Source organism: Phocoena sinus, chromosome 8, assembly GCF_008692025.1.
Source record: "Phocoena sinus isolate mPhoSin1 chromosome 8, mPhoSin1.pri, whole genome shotgun sequence".
NCBI lineage: Eukaryota > Metazoa > Chordata > Mammalia > Artiodactyla > Phocoenidae > Phocoena > Phocoena sinus.
This window is the reverse complement of record NC_045770.1, coordinates 8,629,114-8,652,135: the sequence shown is the minus strand read 5'-3', so window position 1 is coordinate 8,652,135 and position 23,022 is coordinate 8,629,114. Positions and strand designations below refer to the sequence as shown.

At 51.8% G+C, this 23,022-nt stretch overlaps 1 protein-coding gene across 1 annotated transcript in view; it reads left to right on the top strand.

Annotated features, from left to right (window-relative positions):
• Nucleotides 1-226: 226 nt before the first annotated feature.
• Nucleotides 227-23,022, top strand: part of PKNOX2 (PBX/knotted 1 homeobox 2) — a 257,672-nt gene continuing 234,876 nt past the window's right edge. Inside the window, 1 exon segment of the mRNA XM_032641926.1 lies at nt 227-281. The gene's annotated coding sequence lies outside the window, so the exon portion shown is untranslated.

Sequence of the window (23,022 nt, the reverse complement as noted above, 5' to 3'; positions counted from 1 at the left end):
CTCCCAGGCCGCTGGAGCAGGCCCGCGCCCGGCGTCTTAGAAAAGTCTCCAGCAGAGGGAGACACTCCAGCGGCTGCTCCGACTTGGAAGCGGCCGGGGCCGGGAGTGGGGGTGGGGGTGGGGGGCGGGGGGGGGGAGAAAGGGGGAGTGAGGAGAGGGGAGGTGTGTGAAGGGGGGGGGCTCCGGGGGGCGGGTCCCTGTGCCGCTGACGTCCCGAGCAGTGCTGGGAAGTATAGGCTGTGTTGTCACGCCGGTGTCAGTCTGATGAAGATTGGCATCAGGTAAGCTGTCATTCATTTCCATGTCAGAGACGCTTTTGCAGGCGGCGGCGGCGGCGCGGCGGCGGCGGCGGCGGCGGCGGCGGCGGCGGGCGGCGGCGGCGGCTGCTGCGGCGGCGGCTGCTGCTGCTGCGGGCGGCTGCCTCAGAGCGCGTGTGTTTTATTCCAGTCCCCAAGCCAGAGTATTATTCATTGCGACAGGGCAAGGAGGAGAGAGGGAGAGAGGGAGGCAGCAGGGAGGAGAGAGAGGGAGGCAGCAGGGAGGAGGGAGGCAGAGAGCAGCGAGGGACGGCGGGAGCCTGCAGAGAAGCTGGGGAAGCGCTGGGAGAGCGCGGAGCGAAGCAGCGCGAGTGGCGGCGAGGCCGGGGACTGAGGCGGCCGGAGCCGCGCGTCCCGCCCGCGCCCGGGCCCGGCCAGCGCGCAGCCCCGCCGCCGCCGCCTCTACCCGCTCGGGCCGGTGGCCGGGCGCGCATTGTCCGCGGGTGCGAGGAGCGGGGCTGCCGACTCGGACCGCCGCGGGCCCAAGACACCGTAGCGGGCGGGCGGGGAGCTGCGAGCTGGGAGCGCCGGGGACCCGAGTAGGGACATGCGCGCGGGCCGGAGCCCCGGTGCGGGCAGCTCGGGGCTGGGCGCTCTGCGGGCGAGGCTGGGAGCGGCGGGCCGGTTTCAGGTTCGCTTTCTTTCTCCCGGCTTCGGGCGCCCTTTGGGCCGGCGCTTACTCTGCGCCAGCAGCTTGGGGCTGCCTTCGAGCGTCTGGAAGCGGGAGCAGCCCCAGACTCGGGCCGGGTGCCTGGAGTCCGGGAGCCGCGGCCGCGTCCCGCCAGGCCTGGGGAGCCAGGGTGGGGGTTCGCAGGCGGATCCGTGGGGAGAGCGGAGCACAAGCTGTGGGCCAGGCAAGCTGGGATCGCAGGGGCCGGGCTCAGGGACCCTACCCGCGGGAGGAGCCATAATTTGTAGGGTTGCTGGCGGATTGTTGCGAGTCTTTGGCGAGGTGTGGGGAGGCGCAGGGGCCCAAGGCGAGGTTCGGGAATAGGGAGCCCTCCTGGCTGTAGAACGGGGGCATGAGTTCGTAAGAGGGGGGGGAAGGAAAGCGCCCCAAAGCAGAGAGCCGAGGGGGATGGGGCAGGGTCCCGAGTCTGCAGCGCAAAGTTTGCGTTTCTTTCGGGTTAGGCGTGCGGGGCTCTCCCGACTCCAGATCCTGAGGAAGAAACGAGCAAAGCGTGCCGCCTTTTCCGGGGGCTCTCAGCGGGAGAGCCCGAGGTTCCGGCGCGGTGGGGAGAGCCGGGCTAGGACTAGGAGTGGGGCGGGGGGTGGGGGGTGGTTGTGCATTAGGGCTGGGCTTCAGGGCCAGGCTAGAGTTTGGGATTTTAGGAACCGAGCTGTTTTCAGAAGCGGGATCGAAGGGCCGCTCAGTAGCTTAGGGATCGAATCTATGCCCCGGCCAGAGCGGGGTGGGGGCGTCTGGAGTTAGGGGCCCGGGGTTACATCTGAGGCTGGAATCGGAGGAACTGGTGGCGTTTTTAGGATTTAGCCAGGGGTTCACGGCTTTGGTGGGGGTGGGTTGAGGCAATTGGAATTTGGGGAGGGTCGCGCGCGCGACTCCCCACGCTAAGTGGGTTGAAAAGCGTTTAGGTAGGCGATGAAAGTAGTTGATAGGAGCCATGGCAGGCGAGTCCCGAATTCCTGCTGCTTCTCCCCAAAAGCGGATCTGGAGGAAAGGACTTAAGGCGGGCTGGACCCGGCCCTAGGAGGATTCCGGGAAGCGGACATATCGAAGGGATGTTCTGGGCGAAGCGACGGGGTAGCCTCGCAGGGCTCGGGGTGGATCCGAGGACCCGACCCTGGCGGCTCGGCGGGCTCCGGAAGCCACTTCGGGTCTGCGGGCGCAGCGCGGCCGGGCGGGTGCGGTGGCCCGCAGGGGCCGCGGCCTGCGCGGGGGGCGCTAGCAGCGAAGGCGTCAGGCCGGGCCCTGGGAGTCCGGGCTGCGGCAGAGGGCAGGGCGGGCTCTGGAGCCCTGACCGGAGCCGCCAGCTGTTGACCCGCAGGCGCTGTCTGCACTTCTCCCAGGCCCGGCCCGGAAGCCCACAAGCCGGGCCGCCGGTGCGACGTTCCGCCTGGGAAAGGGGCGAACTCGGGGTCCCTTGCCTTTACCACACTTGTCCCGGGACTCCTCCAGCGTGTTGAAATATTTTCCAACTAGTGGAAACCTAAAGCTTAGCATTTTAGGCAAATTTAGACTATCTCCTCCTCCCCAAATCTGAGAAAATGATGGTGTCCAAACGCAAGCTATATTGCGCAAAGCCTTAGTCCCTAGCCCTCCTGCCTGCCCTGCCATTCTGGCCTTCCCGAGCCTTCAGGAACTTGCGGGGAAGGTAGGGAGGGTCTCCAGTCTTTGGGCTCGTGATTTTCCACTCGAGCTGCACCCCGCTTGGCTCCGGCCTAGCTCGGCGGTGGGAGAGAAGTCCCTACTCGGGAGGGAGGTTATCCCTCGGGCCGCTAGGGAAGCAGAGTGTGTTGGCGGGGGAGGGTGGTGTGAACGGGAGGAAGATCTGCAGTTTCTCCTTGCAGTCGCGAACCCACCCTCCCAGCCCTCCGCAGCCCTCGCACCCTTCTCTGGGCAGCCAGACGGCGCTTCCGGGACGCAGAAGGCTCTCGGCCCATGGAGTGGCCGCGGCGGCCCGGGGCGCGGGCGACCGCCCAGCGGCGGAGCTTCGAGGCTGTTGTTTTGCAGGCTTGGAATTTGTGCGCTCTCTCTCCCGCCGAGAGCCTGAGGGCGGGAGCGAGCCGTGACCCCAAGGAGACTCCGCGGTCACCGCTTCCCCTTTGTGAGCGCTAAAGGCATGCAAGCCCAGAGAAAGAGAAGCTGCTCAGAATAAGGGGCAGGGGGTTGCCGGAGGGAGATGGGCCCGGCCACCGCACACAGTAAAATACCTTGTGCAAATTGCACTGAAGTGTACCCAACTTGAGACTGGCTGTTTTATGAGCCTTTCTGGGAGTTTACTGCTCTCTGCTTTTAAGTCTATAGATTGCTTTAAGTTAATGAAAGTGCTGCTTTCAAAAAGGGCTTTTATTGTGCAGCACTGGCAACCCAGTACCTCCCCTTTACTCTTCCAAAATGGGCCTGTTTTAAAAAGAGGGAGCGTCCTGGAGTTCCCACATGGACAGAGCTTGGGGGAGGAGGCTTGTATGACAACGAGGGATTAATAAAAATCAATGTCCAAGTCATTCGGAAAGACGAGTTTCCCTTCTTTTCCAGTCCAGTACCATCTGTACATTCCTGTATTGCCTTTTGGACTTTCACTGAGTCTGATTTTAAAGGTTGCTTGGTGCCTCCCCCTGACACCCCCTCTCCACATTGCTTTATGTAGGCCTGACCCCGTTCAATTAACTCAAACTGGATTTTAGGCTTTCAACTGGCTGCCCATTCAAACTGCAACTAAAATATTTACTCAGGACTGGGGGAGGGGCTTTGCCTTGGCATTCAGTGAGATAGATGTGTTAAAATGTCAGGGAGAAAGGCTGGGAACCTGAGAAGAAACATGGAAGACTTTTTCCTTTTTTCAATTGATTTGGCACCAAAGGTGAGATGACCAGGTTTTAACTAGGTCCTAACACAGAAACTGCAGTGGGGCTGGGCTGTGGCTTTGACCGCATGTCATAAACCATTTAAACTGTGGTTAGTTGTTCAAAGCTCAAAGCTTCGCCAAGCTGGGTTTCATTAACTCTACACCAGTTGCCTGGAAGTTCAGTAGCAATAAATTGTATAAACACATTTGAAGTAAGTTAGTGATGAAATAAGGAGAATTACTGTCTTGTGAGTGGAGAATCCCGAATTCACGGAGTTCTAGCCTAACTGGAAACATACCTCCTCTCCCTTGGCCTTGAGTTTTATGGGTGCACCAGGGTGTGTGTTAAATTTCTTTCTGCTATGTCCATCTCCAACCTGGGGCTGTAACTCATTAGGGACCAAGGCTTGCCTAGAAAGCAGAAAAGGCTGGGTTTTAAAGGGCTCTCTATTAGCCTGGTTTAGAAACCAAACGAAACCCCTCAACCTGACTTCCTTACCCTGGGTGAATGCAATGGGCAAGAGAAACAGCAGCAGAGCAGGCCAAGTTAGATTTTTAAATGTTAGCGGCTTCATAATACTGTGTTATTAGCAACTGAATTTGTTTTTATTAAAGAAACAACCTATAAAATTTATAGGCCTCCACCATGTTGCAAGATTTCCTTGCTATTGATTTAGCGCCCCCCCACCCCCGAAATTCTATCTCCAATTTCGGACTTTTGTTCCCGATTTATTTAATTTGGAGCACATTTTCTAAATTAGCTCGCGGAAGGTGAGAAATGCTGTTATAAGTTTTCCTTTTTCCTGTGGCACCAGGACAGCGATGCTGTAAGATATATATAAATGTGTGATGCAAGTGCCTGAGGTGCTGGCACTTGAAGCCAAGTGTGTGGATCAAACAAAATGCAGATCAGAGTGTGGAGAGGGTGAAAATGATGCCACAGAGGAAGTTACATGGGAAGTGAAATCACCATGAGCCACCGTCAGCCTTGATTCTAGCCAACACAACATGCTTTGTATAAAACACTTCACGTGAGATCCGTGACTTATTGAAGATTGGATTATGTCGAGAAGCAGAATTTAGAAGGAGGAGCTGCACTGGCTGGGTTCCGTCCAGGCTGCGTGGCCAGGCTTGTTGTGATGGGGATCTGCTAATTTAATTAAATCTAATACCTGGTGGGAAAGGGAGGAAGGAGGTAATCAAGGCGGGCAGGTCAGCATGCCGAGTAGTGTTTAGGCTGGAGTTCGGGGACCTGGCGGTTTTATACCCTGTTACTCTCTGGCTTCATGACTACAGTGGGTCAGTTAGCTTCCTGATCTCGGTTTCTTCATCTGTAAAGCGGAATGTATCACATGGATTCCTCATTAGGCTCTGAGGAGTGACTGTTGCCTGAATCCTTCACTCTAAATAATAAAGGAAATGGGAGAGAGGAGGCTTCTGAGCAGCAAAGTCATTTTCTTCACTGTGTTTTCCTGCCCTGCCTGGCCCCAGAGCCTTTCCCCACAACTCTCAGGAGTCCTTAGACTTGGGTGAAGGGGCTAAACTCCTGCCTTTCTTATATCCTAGAATTTGAAGTCCCTGCTGTGATTCCAAAATGCACCTGCACTTTTCCAGGAGAGGCAATTAAGCTGGAGCTGGGGGAACCAGCGTGCTTATTCCCAGCGGTGCTACCTGGACTAGCTTTCACGCATCAGATGAACACAGAATCTGACTGGTCAGAAATGCGGCCTCTTCTCTTTATGTCATTGGGAAGAAGAGGCCACAGCCCGGACTGGTGTGTGACATCTGGTCGGGCTAGGGCTGCGGGGGGGGGGGGTGGGGGGTGGAATGGGCATTGGTCTGGAGCTAGCCGCCGCTTGAACCTCACTTAGCAGTCTCCATGCTGGCAGATCAAAGCAGATTCTGGGCCAGAAAGCCCGAGAAGTTACACCCGGCAGTTACACAAAAGTGTATACGCACTTGGAGCCTCCTTCCATTCCGGCGCCTGAGTTTTTAAAGCTATCCCTAAAAAAAAAAAAAAAAAGCTATCCCTGATACTGGAGACAGGCTCCAGTGGAATGCTTGCCTTTAATTCTCCCTCATCGTTGAGGGGGACTTCTTGGGGTAATTTTTTCCTCCGCATATACTTCTCCAGCAGTCTTGGGCAGCATCTTAATTTCCAGTCTGATCAGGGGTGAGAGCTGGGACACACAGGATGAGGGTGGAGGGAGTTGGAAGGCACAGTCCTTCAGCTAGAGCTCGGCTTTTCCTCGGTACTGATCCCCCAGGAGTGAGGAAGAACCAAGCCCTCGGGCAGCTCGGGAAGAGCTTGCTGCCAACGTGTTGTCTTGAGGGGGATCTGCTGTTTGGCTTGGATGGCTCACTGCAGGCCCTGCCTGCCTGGGTTTCTAATTACAAGAAGGACGGTTCTGCTAAGACCTATCTCACTAAAAACACATCCCTGTGTGTAATAAGAAACCCTAAACCAGGCAGGATATTTTAAAACTGAAGCAATGAAGATTAGATTAAGTCTCCGCCAAACAGCTTCGTTCTTATATTATTTTTGGCTGGAACGTGGAGAAAAGCGGCTAGCCCTAGGGCCCAGAGCAGACTCTGGAGGGTTCAGATGGGGCCGGAGTGGGTGGTGTAACTGTTAGTTTCTCTGCTCAATAGGAATGTGGCCAATTTCTGTACAGCTCAGTCAAGGCAGTGGGGTGCCTGGTGGGGGAGGAGGGTCAGGCCCAAAGGGGCCAGAGAGTGGCCCCAAATCAGCAGGTCACAGGGCACTGAGAACCTTTTAAATCCCTCACATCGTCCAGCCTTTTGTGTTCAGCTTATGCTTCTACCTCCCCCGCCAATCCCCTGCCAGCCCCATCCCATGCCTAGTTAACCCAGCCATCCGCCACGTGGCCTTTGGAGGATCCTTAGTTTATTGGATTATTTTTCTGGGTGGAGAGAGGAACGAACAGTTGTCCAAGATTCCTGGAAATAGAGGAACCAGTAACCTGGCATCAGAATCCCTTGCTCTGTCCTGCTAGGGAGATGCAGCATGGTATCCATCCATTCCTTTGTTCCTTCGTTCAGCAACTATGTAGAGAGCGTCTCCTCTGTGCCTGGCACAGTCCTAGGCGTTGAGGATACAGCAGCAAAAGCAAACGGAACAAACACGTGTAACCACCAAGTCCCTGTCCTCAAGGAGCCTGCGCCCTGAGACAAGTGCAGAGTGTGGGCTTAGCATCAGATAAAACCCACACTGAAAGTCTCCTTCTACTAGATACCTAATCGTGTGGATTTAGACAAGTTGCTTAACATCTTTGATCCAGTTTCCCCAACTGTAAAGTGGGAAATAAAAGCACGTAGCTCATAGGATTGTGGAGAGAGTGTCTGGAAAGTGCGAGCACAGTGTCTGGCACCCAGGGCAGGCTCAGAGGGTTTCCTCTCCGGTTGGTGCGTCATCCAGCCTCCCTTCCCCTGGCTTTCTCCTCCCCCAGGACACGGCCTAGGCCTTCCACAGGTTACTGGCACATCAGCAAGTGTTGAACAAACAACCGTGCGCTGTGTGCTGCACACAGACTTCGGACAGGGACACAGACCCTGTCCTCAGGGACTGTGCAGTTTGGGCGAGGACAGACTTACAGACAAATGCATGAGAGATGCTGTGCACATGCACTGAGGTGAAAAGCAAAGAAGGCAGAAATCAATCGTTAACCAAAGGAGGCAAAAGTGGGATGGGAGGCTGCCGAGTGATGGGGACAGAGTGGAGGTGAGCTCTCAGCGGGGCTGGAGGGGGAGGGGTGAACATGAGACTGTCCAGGTCAAGGTGCTCTGGTGCTGTCATGGCAATGGCTGGGGGGCAGCGTGAAGAGTTGAGCCTCCTCTGACCACGGCCAGGGAGCCAGAAGGGGCCACCACTGCCTCAGGAGAACCTCCCAGGCCTCCCTGTTGGAGGTGGGCTGCTTTCACACAGTGACCTTTCAATGCGTAGAACTTAGGCTTATGATTTAGTGCAGGAGGCTGACCAACTCATTTCATTGCTGACTGCGATACTCCTCTCTCACCTGCTATCCCTGCTCTTCCTAAGCTGAGAGAGCAGAGACTGTAGGCCCCACACCCGGCCCTCTCGGGGGCTGCGAAGCTGACTGACGTCAGAGCGGTTGGGATGTGGAGAACAGGGATTCCGACTGGGAATCAAGGACAGTGGATTCCGTTCCAGACTTGGCCATTGACTTGCTGTGTGACCTACAACACGTGACTGACCTGTGGATGTCAGTTTCTTCAGCCGTCCAAGGAGGAGCTGGAACTTGCTCTCAGAGGCCCCCTTCAGCCCAAAGTTCCGTGATTTTGTGTTTCCTCAAATTGGATTGGTTCACGAACAGACAGTCGTTGGAACCACCGTCCGACCACAAAACCAACAAGAATCATGATGGCATTCAGCCGCCAAGGCAGGGGCTGTGAGGGCTTGGCCCTCGGGTGCCCTTGTGTCGTAGGGTCTCTCCAGACAGTGGGGAGTTGGTCTTGACTTGACCGGTGGCCTTCCCAGGGCAAATGGGCAAGTCTAGCAGTAGGGGCGGCTCCACGAGGGCAGCCTTTTGTCTGAAGACTCAGCGGCTTTTCCATAAAAAGCACTGTTTGCTTCTCTTGTTGAGACGGTGTGGTGTTGGAAGAAGGAACACTGGCTTTGGAATCACATTCTGGGTTCTGAGCCTGATTCTACTATGACTTAGCTGTGTGTCCTTGGGCACATCGCTGAACCTCTCTGAGCCTCAATTGTCTTACCTGGTTAAGATAGTAATAATATGGAGCACACAGGACCGCTGTGAACACTCTAGAAGAAAGTATCTGTAAGTGCTCATGGTGAATATTAGTTTTCTTTCCTAATAAAGAACATTCTCATGCGCTCTCCCTTTTGAGCCTCTCAACTTTGTGAAGTAGGTGAAGTGTGAAGCAGTTGTTGTATCACTTTACGAGTGGGAGGAACCTGGGCTCAGAGAGTGGCTGAAGTGGCAGGTCCAGGTTGGCAAACTCTGCAGAGACCTATGGGCTGTTACGGAAACCCAAACCTAGAAGATCTATTTTTTTTCACTTCCACAGAGCTTTTGGTTACAGGAGGGCTGGGCTGGTCAGCACAGAGAGGAGGAGGTGGATTTCGGGCAGGGAGGTGGGGTAGTGGCAGTGGGGCAGTGGCAGAGCTGCAGGGCCAACTCCCTGCCTCCTTCTGCTACCCAGGCTGGAAGCCGGCCCACAGCTGGGGTGAAGACAACGTCCTGGGGCTATACCCGTGGTCCTCTGGCTCTCCATCGTGACGGACACCAGGGAACACTGAGCCCATTTTTGGCAGGGCCTGCTGACTCCGAGTAGGCCGAGTCCCGGGTGGCGCAGGGGGTCCGTGATGGAGCAGGGGGAGCGAGCCCCACCCCAGAGGTCCCTGTCATAGCCCTCACTCCGTGGTCCCTTGTCACTGAGCACTGCTCTATTCTCAGGCCTGTGCTAAGCCGGGAGTCCAGGGCTGTCCCTGCCCTTTCTCAGGTGAGGCCCTGCTCTGTGTGGGTGTGAGTTCAATTCCAGGTCAGAGGCAGAGAGAAGCAGCCCAGAGAGACCTCGGCTGTGCTCCCAGGGCCTCGTGGTGAGAGGTGCTTGTTCTCACTCCAGAGCCCTCCCTGGCGGTCCTTCCATCCATCAACGAGCGGGGCCTGAGCCCACTATTCAGTGAATGCCCAGCTGTGTGCTGTGTGGGACTCGGGGCCTCTCCCGTGTGACCTCTGACACATCTCTTAACTTCTCTTAATCTTAGCATCCTCATTTTATACAAGGAAGAGGTTAGATGAGATTATCTTCAAGGCCCCTGCCGGATCTACTATTCTGTGACTCTATGGGCTCTACGTGATAAAGTGTGTGCTCCAGACCACCAGGCACCTGGATCAGGAAAAGGTGGTGAGGCACCAGGGGACATCTGGCCCATAGTGGTAGGACCTGCCTAACTCTGAGTGAGCGAGGGGGTGGGGAGAGTAGATTTAATGGCAGCTGGGCATCCCTTGTTTGGGTGCAGGGGCTGGGGGAGCGCCTGCTGAGGGGGGGGGCCTTTCTGAGTCCTGCAGTCTCCAGGAGGACCAGGAGGACAGAAGTCAAGCAGGAGAGCCCGGTGGTTTGGGAGTTCAAGTCTGCTGCTCTCCCGTGGCCCCGGTAGAAGTGGTGGTCTTGTTCTGCTGCCACGATGGGAGCTCGTCTCGTGGCCCCTCTCCTACTAGGCCTCTCCCAGCTCTGGGAGGCGAGAGCTAGACACACAGTGGGGCGGCAGACCCCTGGGGACCCTCATGTGTGAGTATGATCTGGAGGAAAGCCAAAGAGCTCGACTGGATTCCCCAGCCTTCGCTGGAGGCCATTCCCGGGGAAAGTGACTGTCCCTTGCACTGGCACAGCTCTCCTTGGGAAGGCATCCCATTCATGAGAGCCTCTTAGTGGCAACAAGATGGGGACGGGGTGCTACCTCCTGCTGACTCCCAGATTGCTGGGAAAACCCCTTTCCAAGCTGGACATCTGGTCTCCTGGAATACTTTTCAAAGTCATTTCCATTGGCTTTGGAAGGGAGAGATGGAGAGAGAACTGCATTCGCAGGCTGTACTCTGGGCAGTGCCATTAGCTGCTGGCAGGGCTTTCTTTCTGCAGAGTCCTGGTGCTGGCGGTGCTGCCTGACCACAGTGGGACTGGACCCTTCCAGGGAGGGAGGAGATGGGCTGCCAGCTAGCATGTAGATCAAGGGAAGAAAAGGATTGTTCTTGAGCCCTGTGATTTCTGAGGAGCTGCACAAGGCCACAGAGGAATGGACACTCCTTCACCGGGTGCCGGCAGCTCTCACTCTTTATTTTATCCGGTCATGGAATGTGAGAAAGCAAGGGGGGTTCAGAGTGGGTAAGAGAATTTACCCAGGTCACGCAGCTGGGTCGGTGTCCACCGGGATCCGTGGTCTTTCTAGCCCAGTTCGCTGCCTGCTCTAGGGAGATGCGTGTTTGGGGGAAAGTTGCAGGATTGCTTGCTGCTTTCTTGCTCCATCTCCCTCCCACCCCAGACCCCGTGCTGCAGGTCATAGCAAGCTCAGTGTAAGATACAGGGCTGTGGCCTGGGCAGGTCGTGGGTGATGAGATTGTGGTGTGACAAGGAGCACGACTGAGGCAGGCCGGTGCCAAACAAGCCAGAGCCTTGGGTTTGAGCCGTGACAGCAGTATGCTCACCGCTGACCCCACTGTCCTCCTCAGTAAATGACGGTGACAGCGCCTACTGCCAGGGCTGTGGACCAAGTGAGTTAGTAACCAAGTGTGTTACGCACGTTATATAAACATAAATGAAAGCGCCTACACTGTGCCTCGCGTGTGGGGAGAAAATCGGTTGGCACAGACTCTATTTCTTATTAGTTTGGAGTCGAGCACACACACAAACACACACCACCTCTTGTGCTCACTCACAGAGTGATGACAACCTTGTTTAAGTGACTGAAAGCGGGCAGGATGGCCCGTCACGCCTGCCCCACGGCTGGGGTGCGAATGGCGCCCTCAGGTGGTTTTCCAGATTCTGGCATAGAGACAGACCTGAATTGTGTGCCTACTATGTGCCAGTGGCTGTCCCATCTAGTCCAGTGCAGGGGGCTTCTGGAGCCTGGTGTCGGGGGTTGGCCTCTGCCAGGTCCCGTCAGCCCGCACCAGGCCATGGGTTCCTCCCCGTGGGTAACATTCAGTCTATAGATTTTTACTGAGCACCTTGTACATGTCAGACCTGGCGGAGGTGCTGGGGATGGGGATACGACCGTGAACTAGGCAGATGAGCTCCCTGCTGGCAGAGTTCACAGTCTGCTGGGGGGAGATGGGCATTCAAGTTCTGTGGGTAATTAGTGAAACCATGATAAGGGGAGAAGTCCAGGAAGCCACGAGGGTATAGCCAGGGGGTGTACATCCTCTGGGGGTCTGGAGGGCATCCTGGGGACACGAGGTTCAGGCTGAAGTTCGCGGGGAGCTGGCGAGGATTCTAGTCACCATCGACTGGCTTCACCTGACCTCATGCTCAGAGGAGACCCTTCCCAGAGAAAGAGCTGGCCAACCCCTCCTTCCCTAGGGGCTCCTTTTCCATCCCAGGCAAGGGCAGAAAAGGGCGAGAGAAAGACGTTGGGCACCAGAAACAGCCAGCCAGGGATTTTGCTCTCACCTGAGTTTCCTGTCCAGGCTGCTTCAAAGAGCACAGCTGACGCTGTTCCCACAAAGCCCCTTCCTCCCAACGCGTACTACTGCACTCCTCCAGGGCAAAGCTTTCAGGGGAGCCTTTAGAAAATGCAGGCATCCCTTGCCTATTCTTCCAAAGCTAGGGCCCTGATCATATCCGGGGGTGCCCGGTGATGTTGACGTTCAAGACATCTTACGTGAGTCTGATTTCTGGAAAGCCCTCGTGGGCAGCAGCTGTGAGCTGGAGAGGAAGGCTCACCCTTCTTTCTTGGTACCGTTGGGAGGACTATGTTTATTGGAAGACCCGGCCCCTTCCGCTAGAGGGGATGGAGTAAACCTCTTGACTTATTTCCTTGATGCGGTGGCTGAGGCCATGCCATCCTTTTGGAAACACTGGGGACAATTTATGAATATTTTGTAGTCTGTACTTTGGAGGGGACAATGAGGAGAGGCAGGAGGGGGTGGCTAGACAGAGATTGATGGGCTTAAGTCACTAGGGCTGTAAATTCAAAGTTACACAGATGTGAACAAAAAGGTGCTTGCAAGGGAATAGCTGGTGGTACAGGATGGACCTTTGCTCCGAGGCTTCGGCATCCCCTGGGCTGGGAAAGTGTATCTGCCTCGGGGTTAGAAAGGTAGGGATTAAGCCCTGCTTCTGCCACAGGCTGGATGTGTGATCTTGGGCAATTTCCTAACCTCTTTGAGCCTGAGTTTCTTCCCTTTTGTGAAATGGGGAGGACAAAGGCTCTTTGCAGGCGTTCAATGAGCCTGGTCTAGTCTCCGGTACTAGGTGCTCAGGATGCGTGGGTTCCTTTCCCGCCATTTCCTTCTCTACAGTGCTGGACACAGACCAGAGTTCCCCTTCAGGAGGCAGGAGGGAGTGGGTGCAAGGAGGCGTGGCCTCTCTGGGGAGCACAGCTGGAGGCATGGATGTCAGAGCTGGCGAGGCTTTCCTGAAGGTGGGGCTAGGAGAGTTGGGGGGGGGGGAGGTGCAGTGCTCTGGGGCTCCTGGGATAACCAGGGCAGCATAGGTGGCCTCGGGAGGGCTGCAAAGCAGGGACTCTTTGAAACAGGGAATTGAGAGGATGGGAGGGAGGAATGAACACTTATGAAGTATCTGCTATGTACTTGACCTTGAGCTAGGTACTTTAGCTTGACTTTAGCACCCATTATGTGAGTTTATAAATTTAGAAGCATAGAATCTTAACGTCTCAGAAATCTCAGAACTGGAAAGGAGATAAGACATCTATTCCAACCTCTGTATTTTGTATATGGAGAAATTGAGGCTCAGAGAGGGCAGTAACTTGCCTAAGGTCACACAGGAAATCAGTGGTAAAGCTGGGTTAGAAACTGCCCAGGCCAGTGCCACTGGGGCAGAGCAGAAAGAGCATAGACTTTGGAATTAGAAAGACTAGGTCTGACTATAGACATGCTTACAATATGACCTAGAGAAACTTACTTCCTGAGCTCAGTTCTCTCAGCTGTAAGATGGGATAGTAATTCTCAACTCAAGTGGCGGCCATGACAATGAAATGAGATAACCCGGGTAAGTGCCCAGTGTGGCACAGGGGCTCTGTGGGCTCAGGTCCTTTCCCCTCCCAGCCTGCCCCCTCCCCACTGAGTTCAGGGCTCTGACCACGCCCACAGGTCCTCCAAAGAGGCCTGAGCTGGTCTGGCCTTATGCCTCCAGGGTGCCAATAACCCGGGGGCCTAGGGCACTCATTCATTCTCTCATTCAGTTATTCTTCCAGTATTTATTGGGTACCTTGAGTGTATGCCAGGCATTGTCTTGGTGCCTGGGCTAGAAAGGATCAAAAACAGTCATAGCCTCTATCCTGATAGAGTTTACAGGGGGATGGAGAAGAGAGGCATTAATTAAAAAAAAAAGTCATACAAATAAATTTGAGAAAACACGTGTAACAAGAGCTTTGAAGGGAAGAACATGAAACTATGAGAGCATTTAAACAGGAGATTTTATTTAGAGAGAGCAGGGAAGGGTCTCTGTGGAAGAGAAGTTTGAGCTGAGACCTGAAGGGAGAGGAGGACATAAGTGAATAAAGAAGGAAGCAAAGAGTATTCCAGGGTGTGTGTGTGGGGGGGGGGGGGACAGTCGGTGTGAAGACCCTGGGGAGAGAGGAAGGGATTGATGGATGGCAAGGGGGACAGGGCAGACTGACAGGTCGGAGGGACACCTTGGAAGAGCTTGGGAAAGAGCACAGGAGTCTGATCTGGACCAGGCAGCACCTTCAGGAGAGGTGGGACGACCCAGGCTGAGATTCTGAAGTGGAGACCAGGCTAAAGCTTGGCTATAGGCCTGGAAAGAGAAACAGAAACAAAAGTAATAATAATAAAAATCATAAATAGATTGCAGGTCCGTGGTGGAGAGGCGAAAAATGAACAAATTCATCATATAACTGAACAGTGTCAAATTCATTTATGTCAAAGCCTTAATGATACGGGTGCATCATTGAGTAAAAGCCAAAGTCCTCACTGTGGCTGAATCCCTACCTCCCCAGTCCAGCTCCTCTCGCTGTCTTGCTGTCTTCCTCCCTCGCTGCTCCAGCCGCCCTTACCCCGCCCCCCTCCCCCCCCCACCTTGTGGTACCTGGAGGGGTCGGGCATGCTCCTCCCTCAGGGCTTTTGCACTGGCTCTTCCCTCTGCCTGGAGCTCTCTTTCCCAGGTATCTGCCCGACTCACTCCCTTGGTTTTTCCAGGTACCTGCTCTGATGTCATCCTCTCTCTGAGGCCTTCCCTGAAGGTCCTATCTAAAATGAAGTTCCTTTTCTCCCGTCCCTGGCTCTCCCTACCCCCTTTAGTTTTCTCCTGTAATTATCAGATTTTGTCTCTTCTTTCTCACAGCTGTAATCCAGAATAGTGCTTTTGCATATAGTGAAAAAAGCCCAGTCAGTGTTTGTGGAATGAATGAATGAGTGAGGGGAACTGATTGCAGAGAAATGATTTGTTAGGTTAGGTTCATTCAAAGATGCTTTTTCCGGGCTTCCCTGGTGGCGCAGTGGTTGAGAGTCCGCCTGCCGATGCAGGGGACACGGGTTCGTGCCCCGGTCCGGGAAGATCCCACATGCCTCGGAGCGGCTGGGCCCCTGAGCCATGGCCACTGAGCCTGCGCGTCCAGAGCCTGTGCTCTGCAATGGGAGAGGCCGCAACAGTGAGAGGCCCCAGTACCGCAAAAAAAAAAAAAAAAGATGCTTTTTCTTTTCTCTGAAATGTCAGGATTGGGAGGAGCTAAGTCTCTGAACAGCTCTCTGATTTAACAGCTGACCAAACAGAGGCCCAGAGAGGTCAAGGGGCTAGTGAAAGATCACACAGAACAGAGCCAGGATGAGAACTGAGGCCTCTGGGATTCCCTCCAGGACTCTTTCTACAAAGTTTTGGCTTTTCTGCGTGACACAGCTCCTGGGGGATGAGAGGTTTGCTCTGTGGGCCTCCACTTCTGGGGGGTGGGTGGGGGATGGCCAGAGGGCCTTGACTTCCGTGAATTCTGCTCCTGGGGTCACATGGCCTCAGGGGCCATAAGTTCATTCCCAAATCTCTGTTGCTTCTGCCCATCTCACTGTGAGACATTTTGGGGTCGTTCTTGAGGGTTGTTGGTAAAGGTGGCCGTTGGCCACTGACAGGCAGACATACTTCTCTCCCTAGAACTAGGAAATAAAATGAATGGGCTGTCAGTCTTCTGCAAAGGCCAGTGCACAGGACATTGTTATATAGCTCTTACCTGGTGCAAGTCTGCCTAACATGGGGAATAATGCAAAGAAGCATGTTTCTGGCCCTGCACTCCAGAGACTTCCAGTCTAGCTAACTAGACTAGACTACTAGCTAGCTAGGGAGACAATACTTTAGTAGCATCGATATTAATATTTGAAGAATAATAATAGCAAACATTCATTGAGTGCTTGCTACATACCACTCTTCTAAACACTTTACACCTTATAGTTGATTGACTTCTCATAACCGCTCTTTGAGGTGGATGCCCTGCCGCCTTCACTTTTGGGTGACCTGAGGCACACAGAGGTTAAGCCACCTGTTCAAAGTCACACAGCTAGTATGTGGGAGAGCCAGGATTTGAACCCAGGCAGTCTCCCACCAGTGTCCGTCCTCTTTATTTATAAAGTTAAATAAAAGCACAGGACAGGAATGTGTGACAGACACATCACGAGGAGGTTGTATGAAGCCAGGAGGAGGTCTCGCTGTGGCTGCAGGAGTCAGGGACGCCTTCCTGGAGGAGGTGCTGCCTGAATCAGAAGAGGAGTGTGTGGATAGTCAGAGAGATGCTTTGCCCTCTTGGTTTTCGGTCCTCACATGGACGAGAACAGGGGTTAGGAGGGCCTGGTGAGGGCCCTGCAGTGGGGATGGGTCTCCTCCTCTCTTGATGCATGTACTTGGGGACAGCAGACACGAGTGAGGTCCTTTACCAGCTGCCCAGCGAGGGCTGGGAAGAGGGCCTGATGTGACCTGACCTCCTTCCCCATAGAAACAGTTCCCCATGGGCTTGTGTCTTGAGGATTCTGCCTAGATTCTTAGATCTAGGCAGATCTGAGGGCAAGATGCTCAGGATTCAGGATTCTTAAATGTTGGGCGAACTTCTGAGAAGATCCTCTAAATGGTCTATAAGATGGTGGCTGTTCTGTCTGTAAAATGGGCTAGAAATCCCTCAACTATGGGGTTGTAGTGAGCATTTGATGGGAGAGATGTGTCCAAAGAATCTGGTCCAGAGGGCTTCAGGTACTGAGAACCTCTGCTCTTCTGTCCACCCCCCTCAAGCCCCAGCTCCACCCAGACTGGCCACTCTTGGTCTTAGGCTGGAGCTGGGACACAGACAGGTTTCTTTGCCCTGGTGACCTGGCCCTTTGGGGCTGTGCTTGGGGGCAGGCCTAAAGCTATCCCCCTACTCAGAGTGGGAGCCATCAATACTTTCCTTCAGCTATGTTTGCATTCTGAAAAGACATTTGCTTTCTTTTGGAGCCACAGAGCACAGGAAAGCCTCAGTCATAGGGGTCCAACCATCTCAGTTTGCCGGGGACTGTACTGTGTTTAGGCTTTAGTGCTGAAAGTCCCAATTCCAGGGGGACCCCTCGGTCCCGGACTCTGGGGCAGCTTATCACCCTAAGAGTCAGTCACGACAGAGAGGATGTCGTGGCCTCATGCACCCACTAAAGGCTGTCCCCTTGCTCCCTCCATCTGGCTTCTGAATCTCCCAGCAATAGCAGAAGTCACTGGAAGGCCTAGTTGAAAGACAAAAGCCTTTGGCTTCAGCCAGACCAGAGTTCAAATCCCTGTCAGCCTGACTTTGGCCAATCATCTTAACCTGAGTCTCAGTGTCCTCTTTTGTAAAACTGAGGACTGTCATAATTCCATGATGGTGTTGTGTTGGGACTCCAACGGCCTGTGTGTAGAACTCCTGGCACATGCTAGGTTTACGTATAACGGGCTAAGCCATCCAAGCCATTGCTTTTATTCCCAGTGTTGGTTATAGGATGGGGAGAAGCAGCCACTTCCTTTCCCTCAGAGAGGCTGGCCTAGACACTCCCAGCTCCGTGCACAGAGGGCTTCCTGGCCCAATGGGCTGGGAGTCCCTTAAGTTCCAAGGGACGTGGTACTTGCTGGCTGCAGCATGTGACACGTATGTTTTCTGAGAGTGAGTCCTCTGCTTTGTGGATCTTAAACTCCTGGCCAGCTAACCCCAGCCACTGCAGCCTCCTCCTGGCCCACCTCTCCCTAATGCAGGGTGAGCCATGCTCATGGGACATGGACTCTCTCTCTCTCTCTCTCTTTTTTTTTAATGAGTTTTTTTTTACACTGACTCTTTAATGGTCAGACGAAACAAAGAAGATAAACACTACTTACAAGACATTCTAAAATTCACAAAAAGAGGTGATTTTCTTCAGATCAACTACTTGCCTGGATTTCCACTCTGGCATTGACCTTGATGAGCCCAGGGCTCATTCTACTCATTCGAGGAATGGAGTGTTCTTGAAGGGCCAGTATGGGCGGGGGACGGTTTCACGCAGAGCAGAGAACGCCAATGGGCTATTACTCTGAGCTGAACATGCTCTATTTCCTGTGAGGTTTTCCTCTGTTGCCTGTGGCCCCTCTATTTGCCTCAGATCTATTTTCAATTTATTTAGCACCCACCATGTGCCAGCCACCAGGGAGGGAAACAAAGCTGATAGGATTTGGCCTCTACGTGAAGGAGATTACAGTTTGAGTGGAGAGAGAAGCATGAAAACATGGAAAGTTAAATAATTTTGGAGGAGTTACATAGCAATACTTGAGATTGGATCATCACAAGAGATGTCCCAGGACAGAGAGGATTCATTACCAAATGAGAGACACAGGGAAGAGTGTCTCAGAGGAAGGAGAGATAAGAGGGCTGATGGGTCGGGAGAGACTTGATGGAAGAGGTGGGTGAAGTACCAAACACTTGACACTTACTACGTTATAGCAGGCTTGGGATGTGGGTATGACTGCCTCTGTTTTTACATATGGCAAAGGCCACGCCGCCCAGTTGATCAGTTTGGATCAGAACCCAGGCCCATCTGCATGTAAACTTTTTCTGTTAGCAATCCTGTCTCCCATGAGCCAGGCCTTGAAGGTTGGGGAGGATTGAATAGACAGAGAAAGGGGAGCCATAAACAAGGGTGTGCGTGGAGGAATATAATGATCGAAGAAAGACCCTACTGCGTGGTAGGGCATTGAGCCAGCCAGCCTGGAGGGGGAAAAGGCAGCCTTCTCCAGGGGAGTAGAGCCTATGGTCTGGGCTCCTCGTGGGGTAGCGACCTGAGCCTCTGGAACTTTGCACGTGCTGACTGCTGTTCCCTGCTCTCTCCTTGGAACCTCTCCTCCCCACACTCAGGAGCATCCGATCGCTTTCCCTGGCCTCGAGTCGGAGGCTGGCTAGGCTGGCATCCTCCAAGAAGACCCAGTAAATCCCTAGTGCTAACAGTGATGATAACAACACCATCTCACACCCATATAATGCGTTTCTATCCATACAGTCCTTTCATTTGAAACCTGAAACAAACCGTGAAGAAAGACATCCTGGCGGCTGAGCACAGGCCAGGGCTCCAAGCAGGTTACTCATTGTTTACCACTGTGTGTGCGGCACCTGGCACATAAGAGGTGATCGACAAACATTTGTCAAGTTTCACTCCATTTGTGGGTACTGGATTCCAGCACCTCTGCAGAAAGCAAGCAGTACCCCTCGTCCTTCTCTCCTGGAGTTTGTTCACTGTTCTCTGTGCCCAGTGGCCCCATGTCTCAGCCCGAGTAGAGTCTATTACAAAGCCCATGCGCATTTATGACTATTGAGTTCAAGGTTGAAAGCAATCTGGGTTTTTCTCTTTGTTTAGGTTCCCTGGGTTCAATTTAGTTTCACATGAGAAATCAAATAATTACACCCTATCTTTTCTACTGTCCTTTTTTTTTTTTTTTTTTTGAGGTACACGGGCCTCTCACTGTCGCGGCCTCTCCCGTTGTGGAGCACAGGCTCTGGACGCGCAGGCTCAGCAGCCATGGCTCACGGGCCCAGCCGCTCCGTGGCATGTGGGACCTTCCCGGACCGGGGCACGAACCCGTGTCCCCTCCATCGGCAGGCGGACTCTCAACCACTGCGCCACCAGGGAAGCCCTCTACTGTCCTTTTTTGAGTAAAATCTATATAACATAAAATTTGCCATTTTAACCATTTAAAGTGTATAATTCAGTGACATTAATTACATTCACAATGTTGTGCAAACATCTCCGTATCTATTTCCAAAACTTTTCATCCCAAACAGACACTCTGTACGCAGTAAGCAGTAACTCCCCATTCCGCTGTCTATTCTGCCCTTGGTAAATGCTAATCTATTTTCTATCTCTATGAATTTACCTATTCTAGATATTTTATACAAGTGGATTATAGTATATTTGTCTTCTTGTGACTAGCTCTTTCAACGTTCATCTGTGTTATAGCGTATAGAAGAATTTCATACCTTTTCATGACTGAATAATATTCCACTGTATGTATGTACCATATTTTGTTATTCATTCATCTGTTGAGGGACACGGGTTGTTTCTGCTTTTTGGCTATTGTGAATAATACTGCAAGTATCTGAGTCCCTATTTTCAGTTCTTTGGGGTATGTACCTAGGAGTGGAATTTCTGGGCCATACAGTAATTCTACATTTAGCCTTTTGAGGAAACACCAAACTATTTTCCACAGTGGCTGCACCATTTAAGTTCCCACCAGCAAAACTCAAAGGTCCCAATTTCTTTAAATCTTCACTAACACTTGTTATTTTCTGGTGGGTTTTTTTGTTTTTGTTATTTACAGTCATTCTATCAGGAATGAAGTGGTATCTCATTGTGGTTTTGATTTGCATTTCCCTAATGACTAATGGTGAGGCATTTTTCATGTGTTTATTGGCCATTTATATATCTCCTTTGGAGAAATTTCTGTTCAAGTGCTTTGCTCAGTTTAAAAATGAGTTGCCCTTTTGTTGTTGAGTTGTAGGAGTTCTTTATGTGTTCTGGATATCAAACTCTTACCAGATATATGATTTACAAATATTTTCTATTATTCTGTAGGTTGTCTTTTCACTTTCTTGGTAATGTCCTTTGATGGACAAGTTTTTATTTTATTTTATTATTAGTTTTTGCCTTGCAATGGTTTATTGGGGCATCTGAGGAAATACTGGCTTGAAGTTTTTATTTTAATGAAGTCCAATTTATATACTTTTATTTTGTTGCTTATACTTTGGTTGACATATCTAAGAATCATTGCCAAATCTATGGTCGTGTAGACTTATCTCCATGGTTTTTTTCAAAAGAGTTTTATGGTTTTAGCTCTAACTTTAGATTTTTCATCCATCCAGTTAATGGTATGAGGTGGGGTCTAACTTCATTCTTTTGCATGTGGAAATCTAGTTGTCCCAGCACCATTTGTTGAAGAGACTCTTTTTCCCCCAGTTGAATGGACTTGGCACTCTAGTCAGAATCAAGTAATCATTGATGTATAGGGTTATTTCTGGACTCTTGATTTGATTCCATTGGTCTATATGTTAATCCTTATCCCAGTAGCATACTGTTTTGATTACCGTAGCTTTGTGGTAAATTTTGAAGTTGGGAATGTGAGCTTTCCAACTTCGTTCTTTTTTTTTTTTTCAGGATTGGTTTGGATATTCAGGGCTTCTTGCAATTCCATATAAATTTGAGAATCAGCATTTCTCTTTCCGTAGAAAAGCCTGTTGGAGCTCTGATAGAGATTGTGTTGAATCTGTAGATTGCTTTGAGTGATATTGACATCTCAGCAATTGTAAGTCTTCCTATCCGTGAACATGGAATGTCTGTCCATTTATTTAGGTCTTCTTTAGTTTCTTCCAGCAATGTTTTTTAGGTTTCAGTGTAAAAGTCTTTCACTTTCTTTGTTACATATGTTCCTGGGTATTTTATTCCTTTAGATGCTATTATAAATAGAACTGCTTTCTTAATTTCCTTTTCAGATTGTTCATTGCTGGTGTATAGAAACACAACTGATTTTTTGCATGTGATCTTGTATCTCACAACTTTGCTGAATTTCGTTCTAGTAGCTTCCTTGTGGATTCTTTGTGATTTTCTATATATAGGGTCATGTCATCTAGTCATAGTCAACATAGATTATTTCTTCCTTTCCAATTTGGATGCCTTTTAGTTCTTTTTCTTACCTAATTTCTCTGGCTAGAACTTCTAATAAATTTTGAATAGCAGTGGTAAAAGTGGGCATCTTGTCTGATTCCTGATCTCAGGGGAAAGTCTTTCATCATTGAGTATGGTGTTAGGTGTCTACTGCCCTTTTGCTGATGGACCTCTCCTAGGGCCCTGGGTCAGGTGGGGATGGGGGGAAACTATCTGCTTTATTACTGAATAAGTGGATTTCTCCTGAAGGAGAATGTGTTAGTCTTTTGGGGCTTCTATAACAAATTACTGTAGACTTGATAGCTTATAAACAATATAAATTTATTTCTCACAGTTATGGAGGCTGGGAGAACCAAGATCAAGGCACTGCAGATTTGGTGTCTGTGGAGGGCCCACTTCCTGGTTCATAGACGCCTGTCTTCTTGCTGTACCCTCACATGGAAGAAGGGGCAAGAGAGCTCTCTGGGGTGTCTTTTATAAGGGCACTGTTTGCATTCATGAGGGCTTCACCTTCATAACCTAATCACTTCCCAAAGGCCCCACCTCCTAATACCGTCATATTAAGGATTGGGATTTCATCATATGAATTTTGGGAGCACACAAACGTTCAGTGTATAGCAGAGGATCATACCTGGAGCCTTGTTCAGAGCAAATACCCAATAATTAGAAAATATCAGTTCATGGCAACACTAATCACACTATTGAAATGTCAGTTGAACTAAAACCCCCCAATTGTTAAGTTCCTACAATGTTGCAGGCACTTTCATTATGTCACTTGATCCTACTATAGCCCATGGAAACAGGCTTTTTATTATTACCTCTCCCATTTCAGAGGTGAGGAAATGAAGGCTAAGGGAGCGAGGTCATTCATACAAGCTGTAGTTATTCAAAGGAAGTTGGGTATATATGGTGACTTTCTTGATTTGTAAATTGACTTGTTTTCTGTCCAGTAATTCTCAAGGAAAGACAGTGAGGACTGCTCTTCTTTGTGGGTGTATCAGAACCTCCCCGGGGGCTTTCTCAAAGACACTGCCACCCCTCAGCCCATTCTGACTGATCACTCATTCAGAGGTCATCCGCTCCCGGTAGGGAGTCATTGCTGCAGCGATTCACCATGACTACAGAGCTTGCTACCAACTGCAGGGGTGTGCAGCGGAAAAAAGTTGAGGGCCGCTGCAAGCCACAACGTCATCTTTCTGTCATGATGTTGGTGTTGCCAGATCAGCTAGAGAGACTTGTGGAATTGATTCCATCGGGAGATTCCAAGAGGGAACCCCTTCTGGGGATTAGGACCGAAGTTCGTGTACCTCGAGGAGAGGTGCTGGG